Here is a 9,803-nt window from a genome sequence, read left to right on the forward strand (position 1 = left end):
CGCTCTCTGTAGGCTGGACTGGCAGGCCGTGGGGTGGGCAGGACATGACCCTTAACATTTTCAGAGGGAAACATGTAGATGTCCAAAAGTATAAATAAATGCATTCAGAGGTAAGGAAGGAGGAGGAGGAGGAGGAGGAGGAGGAGGAGGAGGAGGAAGAGGAGAGGAAGAGGAGGAGGAGGAGGAGGAGGAAGAGCAGAGGAGGAGGAGGAAGAGGAAGAAGAAGAGAGGAGGAGGAGGAATAGAAAGATTGAGTTAGTCACCCTTGGCTTTAGACGCTCCCCCCGCCCCAAGAGTTGTCAAACTTGCCCCGAGGCTTCTGCACACCCTTGTCTAGGTGCTGACAAGAGTAAGACCCACGGACCTACCAAGGTGGCTTCCCAGCTCACCACCTTGGCTGGCAGCAGAAGGTGCTGAGGCAGGGGAGCCACAGTTGGTTACAGGGAAGGTCAGCTCTAGGGAAGTAGAGAAGAGAGCCATTAAAGGCAGGAGCCCAGTAGATGTCAGAGCTGAGAGACTGAGACAAGGTCAGACATGGGGAGGTGTATGGGCAAGAAACTATCTAACATTCAAGAAAGGTTTCCCAGTCTACCTCCAGATGTCTCCTGACTCCTGATGCTGGCCCTGCCTACCACCCACCCTGCAGCCCCAAAACAGCTCTTCCCTGCCTCAGGGTCCTGTCTGGAAAAGCAAAGAGCCCATGCCAGTGACCAAGGACCTAGGAACAGAGATGGCCGGCCCCCGAGGCGATCAGCCAAAGCCTGGTAAGACTCAGCCTCCCAAATTGGGCATGGGCCATGGGGGAAGGGAGGGGACCCTCCTTCAGGCACCAAGCCACTGTCCACGTGCTCCACACAGAGCAGGGCCCCTTCCTTTCTGCCCCCTGCCCCTAGCTCTAGTTGAATAAAACTCAGGGGGTTAGGGGAGCTATTCATGGAACCAGAGAATGTGTGAGCTGCCCAGCAGCCCCCTCTCATTAGGGGACCCCCGTCAGGTGGCGCTCATTAACTTCAAGTTGTCTCTTGTTTTAAAACTCGAGTGAGGGGGCAGGGTGGCGGGCACATTGTCTGGCTACTGCCCCAAAGAGATTAGGCACCCAGGGGGAGGGGGCAGGCAAAGACCCTTTAATTAGTTACTTTGAAAGGTTCCGTGTCCTCTTTCCCTCAGGTCCCCCTCCTAACGCGCCCCCCCCCACGGCTGGGACCAGCTTCGAGGGGGGACAGTCTTTTCTGCTTCATAGAGCTGCCTGGTCACTGGGCTTAAATCCGTAGTCTTTGTTCCTGCCTGGACAATGGGCCCAGGACAGCAACCACAGAGGCCAGAGAAGAAGCAGAACCATCTCTCTCCTGTGAGGTTGGACCCAGCTGAGGCACTGTATCCTGGCACCAGGGCACAGCAGGGGCTGGACATCATGGACCCTTTTTTGGCAGACAGGAAAAGGACAGAAGGGACACACACACACACACACACACACACACACACACTCTTCAACCTCAAGGCCTAGCTTTGGTGCAGAGTAAATAAGACAACCCTCAGGCCAGGGTCCTTTTACATAAGGGTTTTCTTTGGCTGTTTCCTAGAACCTAGTTTGAGAACAGAGAGGTCCTCTTCCTTTCTATAAAACAAAAGGAATGGCCTGGGTCAGGCAGAGCTGGGTTCCAATCTTTCTCTACTATCCCTTAACAAGTAGCCACCCCAGCTTCTATTTCCCTCCCCATTAAATGGGGGCCCTAAAGGTAGACACAGTGGCACACACCAGTAATCCTAGCACACAGGATGCTGAGGGAAGGGTAGTGAGATCATGGCTGGCCTGGGATATATAGTGACTTCCAGGAAAACTTGGGCTATATAGTAATAGCGTGTCTCAAACCAAAACAAACCAGGGCTAGAGAGACAGCTCAGCAGGCACTTAGCACTAAACTTAACAATCTGATTTTGATCCCCAGAACCTGTTGTAGGCTAGCAGAAGAAGACCAACTCCTACATGTCCACGGTGGCACACGCAGGCAAATACACAAAATAAATAAATGTAAATGAAACAAAAAACAGACAAGGGTCTGGGATGTAGCTCAGTCAGTAGAGTGGCTGGCATGCAGGAAGCCTGGGTTCCATCGCCAGCGTGGCATAAACCCAGATATGGTAGCATAGACCTGACATCTTATGGACCCAGCAGCTAGAGGAAGGAGGATTAGAAAGTCAAGGTCCTTAGCTAAGCAGTGCATTTGAGAGTAGCCTGGGCTACATAAAACCCTGTCTCAGGCTGGCGAGATGGCTCAGCGGGTAAGAGCACTGACTGCTCTTCCGAAGGTCCTGAGTTCGGATCCCAGCAACCACATGGTGGCTCACAACCACCTGCAATGATATCTGATGCCCTCTTCTGGTGCATCTGAAGACAGCTACAGTGAATTACGCCAGAGCGAGCAGGCCAGCAGAGGTCCTAAGTTCAATCAGAGCGAGCAGGCCAGCAGAGGTCCTAAGTTCAATTCCCAGCAGCCACACACATGATGGATCACAGCCATCTGTACAGCTACAGTGTACTCATACACATAAAATAAATAAAATAAATCTTTAAAAAAAAAAAAACAAAAAAGAACCTGTCTCAAAAACAATATCAGTAGTAGCAATTTGAAAAGATGTGGAGAAAATCGGGTCTTTGTCTTAGGTCCTGAACAACCTGTGTAAAGGTGTCTAGCCCAATTACAACATTAATATTATAAACATGCCATCCATGGCAATTTTTCCCAGAGTTTGACCATACTCCCTTCGTTTTAAGTGGCAACCTTATGGGGCCCACTCTGCTTCTAGGTAGTGGTAGCAGACATGAACTAGACAACAAAATGCCACATTTGGGGAAGGCTTACAGGACAGGAGCAATGAGGAGGGAAGGTGAGGAGGACAAGCTAAGACAACAGAGGGATGGATTGAACGGGAGAGGATTTCTGCCTGGTCAGGAGTTGTCCCGGGAGGGGTGAGGCTGAGTTGCAGGAAGAGACAGTGAATTGCCTGGGTCAGCAGATTAATGGTACTAACGAAGTTTCCAAGAGCACGGTGAGTTTGGGGGTCGGGGGCACCCATGTGGAAAGGCACATGACAGGGGTTGATCAGGCTATAGATGAAACAGAGAGAGCTTCCCGGGCAGCGGAGGTAGGAAATGCCAAACCCAATTATGCCCCTACTCTTCTAGTCTCTAGATCCCTCCTTCAGAGAGCCGGGAAGAGGCTGTGACCTCTCTCTGTGGGTGTGTGCTCTCCCTGACGCACACGTAGACACGCTGCTCACTCGGGTAGCTTATATTGTATGTTCACTCGGGGAGCTTATATTGTATGTGCGCAGGGGCAGATCTCTGATAGGAAGGAAAATAAGAATGTTGTTAGTATTAGCGTGTGTGTTGTACACACATACACACATACGCACACATGCACACACACACTTTTGTATCTACATCATTTGATTCCTCAATGTTGTCCTCATATCCCCCTAAGTGTCTTTGTCTGGCCAATCTATGTGTCACAAGATGGAGGTAGCTAGGGAACCATGGAGCAAAAGAAATTGAGGAATGGGGAGTCTCTCCTCCACAAATCTACTCTGGGCTCAGCCCTAGGTTTTGTCCTGTCAAGCCATTTAGGTGACTAATTCTCCAAGCAGATAACTGAAAATCTATCAGTCTCTGGTTAATGGGAGTATACCCTACTTTGGGGAAACCCTCCCTTACGGAAAACATCAATTATGCACTGGTTCCTTTTAACAGCCCAAGTTTGTTGAATGAATAAGTGTGGCAGTCTGGGCACCCGCTCCAGTTTAAAGACTTCACAAAGGATATCAAAGAAGCAGATCAAAGGGTGAACAAACATCCCGTACAGGACCTGGGGAAGCCCTTGGTTAAAAATCAACAGTTGAGAGGCGATTAAACATAAGATAAGGGCCTGAACTCATAACAGCAACCCAAGAGCAGTAGCCTGCACTCGGGGGTCTTTGGGAGACTTGGGGGTGAAATAGTGAACCACAGGTGTGTGTAGGCTCGAAATTGACTACTGCATGAAGAGGAACAACTCCCTTTCAAGTGATGTGTGCGCGCGCAAGCAGTGCTGTCAGCATTGGAACCTCAAGACACAGGGCAGAACTCACATCCTCTGCCATATGCATAGTTATTAGCAATCATGTCTTATCATAAAGTCACTTTTCCTTAAATATGTAAGAAAAAATGGCTATTCCTCAATGTGAGTTCTAGCCAGCCTATTCTCCTGGGAAACAATTTCCAGTTTTACAGCATGAGAGAGTCAGACAACAAGTACAAGATCTAGGAGCCCTGGATGGGAGGCCCTGTTGGAAGTTGACCCATGACATGAAGAGTTCTCAGTATCCTGCTAGGATCCACAAGGTGCCCTTGTGTGGGGTCAAACTCCAAAGGAACTGCACAGTTCATGCTCCCCTTTGGGGATCCTAGCCCATTCTCCTTAAACTCCAATCTCATAGATTCAGTCACTGGGGCTCCTGACCCTAAGATGGCTCCCTCTTCCCATGCCTCCCCCTATAACTACCCTGTGCCCCCACCGCAATGTCCATGAGGGAGACAGCTCCTCTTGGGGCCTGAAAGCTTTTGTTAGCGTTATGTGAGCCGCCAGTGACAAGGGCCCTGAAACCCAACTCGGCCAAACTCATAAAAGGGGTCACTGTCTCTTTAATTAAAGTTCCCTGTTTGGAGGTTAAAGACAAACCCGTTTGATGGTGCAGGTGTGTCGAGGTGGGGGTGGGGGAGAAGACTGGAAAGGGCTGGAGGGAAATGGAATTCTATCCTTGGAGGGGATCGAGGAGGGGCCTCTGTAGGGGCAGACTGGCTGACTGGACTGGAAGGTCTGACGGGGGAGCTGAGGGTCTCTGGTGTAGGGAGGACCACTAGGGAATAAACTAAACAGGAGCAGGGAGCCTAGGGCCCTCAGGGCAGCTGGCTCTGACGCTCCTCAAGCATGCGAGCAGTCCAGGCCCAGAGCCAAGCTTGTGCAGGCCGCATACTGTGTGCCCTCAGCCACCCCGCCCAACATTATGCCTCGCTGACCACTCCCCTTGCCCACTCTGGGATTTCCCCCCTCTCCTACCTCAAAAGTTCTCCATTAAATGAGGGCCCAGGGCCTAATCCCATCTCCACACAGAAGCAACTTCATCACAGTTTAACATAAAAAGATCAGCTGGTATCGACCCGTAATTTGGACCCATGCCACGCTATTGGCAGGAAGACAGAATAAGTTAGGGTGGCCATGTTTCAAAAATTCTCTGTGTGCACTCAATCACAGCCCAGGGAAGGCGGGCGGGTGCGTAATAACCCAGCCGCACTCTCCATTTCCCCTGTAGATCAATGCTAATACCGGGAGGCCCCGGAAGATGGATGGAACCGACAGGAACCTTGAAATCCCGACACGGGGGCTGGTGCCTCAACCGATAAAGGATTTCATTGCCACTGGGGCAGGGACATCAAAACCCTTGGGGTTGTGAGGGGACAGTCTGGTGGGGGCAAAGAAGCTAGAGAAGGGGCAGCCTCCCTCCCTCACCGTTACTCCATCATACCAGCCCTGGATACACCTTGGCTCCCACACTGCCAGCCCAAAGCACGAACACCCTCTCAAGGAGGCCTTGGCTCTGAGGGGGCACTCACAAGGGGCCTAAGACTCAAACACAGGCAGATCTGCTGTAGTGAGAAACACTCCCTCAGAGGCATCCACACCTTGACAAAGAGAGACACCAAGGTGGCATATACCCACATGGCTCCGCCTTTTCTTCCTTCCTTCCATCTCTGCCTTCTTTGTGTTTCCTTCTGATGTTGTTCAAAAAGCTGCTCGCTGATGGGAAATTGGAGACCTTTCTAAGAAGTAAACTGGGAAGACCAAGGCATCTGAACAGAAGCTCATATGCTGGGGTGAAGGCAGGGGCGCCAGCTCCACCGGACAGCTCAGTTGCAGACCTCTGGACCTATTTCCCCATCTATAAACTACTGAGTCATTTCTTCAACCACTCCTCTCAGCCTTTCTCTTTCATTGTAAAAAGTCTCATCATGTAACACCAGGCTAGCCTGGAGCTCCCTATGTAGTCCAGGCTGACCTCAAACTTCTGGTGATCCTCCTGCCTCAGCCTCCTGAGTGAAGGCATTATGGGATCATGGGCATAAGTCAACACCGCCAACTAGAACAGGAATATTTCTAAGGCCTTCCAGATTTGAATTTGTCTATGCAGACACAAATACAACATCACCCACAAATACAGACAACACTAAAGCTGGCATTTCGAGTTTTGTTTGGTTTTAATTTTTTGTTTTTAATTTAAGTGGTAGACTAAAACATAAAAGTTATACCTACTAATGTGTGGTATTAATATTCAATACATGCATGTGCTGCAAAAATGTTTAAATGCATGTTTATTTCCTCAAAAAGTTATCATTTCTATATGATGAAAAAGTGTAAAAATTGTTCTAGTTTTTAAATGAAATATATATGTATATATACATATATGTATATATAATTATTGGGACACTCCTTAACTTTTTAGGATGGCCTGAAGACACATGCACGTGTGTGAATCTGCACATACAGATACACACACACAGTGGAGTGGAGGATACTTTTCCACAAGCTCCCTGCCTTTCACAGAGCAAAGATGCCAAGGAGTCTCAGAAACTCACCTCCACCCCCCTCCACCCTCCCGGTCACCCCCTTCCCCATCTGGGACAAAGAATCATGAGATACAAAGAATTGTCAAGAGTCTAGAGAGGGAGAGGCTGAGTCTGAGACTCCTGCTGAGCACTGATTGTCTCCCTGCCTGCTAGCTGACTGATTTCCTTCCTTCCAGCCTTTGCAGGACAAGGAGCCATTTGTATGGCCTGGCACTGACATCTTGTGGCCACCCCTAAGGATTGCAGGCATCTCAGTGAGGCACTTGGTCCAGTACAGAGGGTAGCGTGGTCAGAACTTGGTCAGGGCTACAGGTCCCATCCCTGGAAGCTTTCTCTCATGCTTAGCTGCCAGGAAACACACAGGCGGCTGGCAAGTACCTCCTGGAGGGTCAGGGGACAGGAGTGGGGCCTACCATGGAAAGGCTTCACCTGATAACAAAAGGGGCCGGAGAAAGTGGATGCTTAAGGGAATTTCAGTCTATGGCAGAGACAGAACTGTGACCTTCTGTAGCCTTCGCTTGACACTGAGGCAGGAGCTGAAGCTGAGAGGGTAGCTGTGGCTTTCCCTAGGTAACCCTGCCAGAAAGAAGAGACTCAGCCCTGGCCTCATCCATCTCCAGACTGCAGGGCAGTATCTACCCTACTTTCAGCCTTAACCTGTTGCGGGGTAAGACAGGAAGACGCAGCTTTGTCCTGGCAGAGCCTCCACCCCTGAGGGACAAGAAGACTCAGCTCCTTGCCAGTGCCTCATCCCTAAGAATAATGGAAGCTGCTGGCTATCACAGTCTTCCATTCACAGCACTAAAGGGAAGCTGGCTTCGGTGAGAGAGCTGAGGTAGAAAGCTGGAGTAAGTGGGTTCCCTGGAGCCAGCCTCCTCCATTCAGCGGAGATCTAAAGCAGGGACAGGGGTAGCCATGACTAGAGCAAGGTCTGACCAGGGACTCCAGAACCCATGCTTCCTTGTATCCCCCAGAGCCCCCTAACACCTCTAGAACCAAGTCTCAGACACCTAAAAAGTGACAAACCACACACAGGCAGAGGCCATGAGCTCCCAGCCGCAGAACCCTGGAGGTGCTGGGGTGATGAGTTTGTTGTAAATTACAGACTCATTAAGAGAAGGTGCAAAGGGCTCAGTAACAGCTTTCGGGGGCCATCTTTTCGATTTCTTGTTCGGTTTGTTTATTGCAATTGTTCCTGTCTCATAAGCTTATTGCAAAACCAATAAAAATGATCTATTCGGAGAGGGGAACTGCTCTTTTGACTAGTAAGCTGCCACTTAGTAGTAGACCCCACCCTTCCCCCCTTCTCAATGGCTGCAGCCCTAGCCTGGTTGACCAGCTGTCTCCTGCCGCGGGGTCAGCAGAGGGTGCCAGATTCCTGCTCACCAGAAACTGTGTCCACCTGCCATGCAGCCACCCTGGGCTAGCCTCCGGCCTCCAACCTGGCCCCATCACACCAATGACTGTGTACCCCAGCCCTCCAGTTACATGGGGATGGGAGGCCAGAACAGGATCCAAGGACAATCATGGGAGCTTAGAATTTCAAGTGGCATTTTGCTGTTTCCACACTGTGCCTCAGGGCTTCCCTGCCATGGGTAGACTTGAAAACTAGTGAGATTAGCAGAAAAGCATTCAGACATTCCCTAAAATCAGAAGTCCCAGCTTTGACCTTGACAGAACCAAAGTCATCGAAGTCATAATTAAGGTAAGGGAGATAGAACCCTTCAGCCGAGCCAGGCTGTACATAGTGAAGTACGCCTTTAATCCCAGTTCTTAGGAGGCAGAGGCAGCCTGGTCTACAGAGCAAGTTCAGGACATCCAGGGCTTATTTAATACAGAGAAACAGAGAAATCCTGTCTCAGAGAGAGAGAGAGAGAGAGAGAGAGAGAAAGAGAGAGAGAGAGAGAGAGACCTCTGTCCTAATGCAATTGTTTCTCCCATACTCCAGCTTCAGAAATGATATCTGTTGCCCTTAGTGACTATAATAGTCTGACACATCTTGGATTTCCCTGTATTGCCCCTGTTATGGGGGAGAGGGGAGGTAGGGCAGGATAGAGGAGGCTCAGGAAAAAAAACAAAAAAAACAAAAAACACCAGATCTGCACAGCCTCACACAGAACTCCACGATGTCAGAGTGGGAGACTTGTAAGGTTTTTGCCCCCCATTCTTTTCTGTCTCAAATACAGAATCAAGGTCAGACCTGAAGTGACTTGGCCAAGGTTCCACAGTCAGTGACAGAGTTAGGAGGGGACCCAAGGTGACCAGCCTTTGCCTCATTGTTCTTTGCAAAACTCTGCTGTCTTCTAAATCCTGCTTTTGTCAAAGCATATGGTGTCCTTCGCCAAGTCCCTGCAGCCACCACAGCCCCGAGACTGACCTTCCCTCCCAGCAAGGAAAGGCAAGTTTGTTCTCTCTAAAGCAAGATTGGTCTCTTTCCCCAAGGCCAATGCACTGGCTCTCTCCCAGGGCCTAGAAGAGGGAATAAACCTTGGGAGAAGCATTTGGACTTTCTCTACTACTTCGAAGAGATAGCAGCGATTGACTATTCTTTATCTGTTTGGAGGAGGAGGACGAGGGGTGAAGGGAAGGCAACGGGCAACCGTTCTTAGGAAGCAGAGCATCTTAAGGACTTGATGTATCTTCAGAGAGTCCCAATAACACTGTCCCCTGATCTCTGTGGATGTGTTTACACCAACACTTCAAATCGCCTTACACACAAAGAGTCGTATTATGTGTCAGTACTCTTCTAAGCATAATACTCAGTCATTTGCTGATTTCATTTTATTAAATTTAATCTAGACATGGTGGCACATGCCTGTAATCCCACCGTATAGGAGACAGAGGCAGGAGAAGCATCAGGAGTTCGAGAAGTTCAGGTGTTTGTTGGGGGAAGAGACAGGACTTAACTACCTAAGAAGTCTCAGGCCAATCCTGGGCTCCATGGCAAAACCATGTCTCAAAAATAACTAGTATATGCACATTAAACCATTCAGTCCCCTGGAACTCAGTGTGTATGAGTGTGGGAAGGAAGGTGGGGACAGACAGAGGAAGATGTCAGGCCTCCTGTTCTATCTCTCTCTAACTTATTCCCTGAGACAGTCTCCCTCTCTCTCTCTCTCTCTCTCTCTCTCTCTCTCTCTCCTCC

Source organism: Mastomys coucha, unplaced genomic scaffold (genome assembly GCF_008632895.1).
Source record: "Mastomys coucha isolate ucsf_1 unplaced genomic scaffold, UCSF_Mcou_1 pScaffold21, whole genome shotgun sequence".
NCBI classification, from domain to species: Eukaryota; Metazoa; Chordata; class Mammalia; order Rodentia; family Muridae; genus Mastomys; species Mastomys coucha.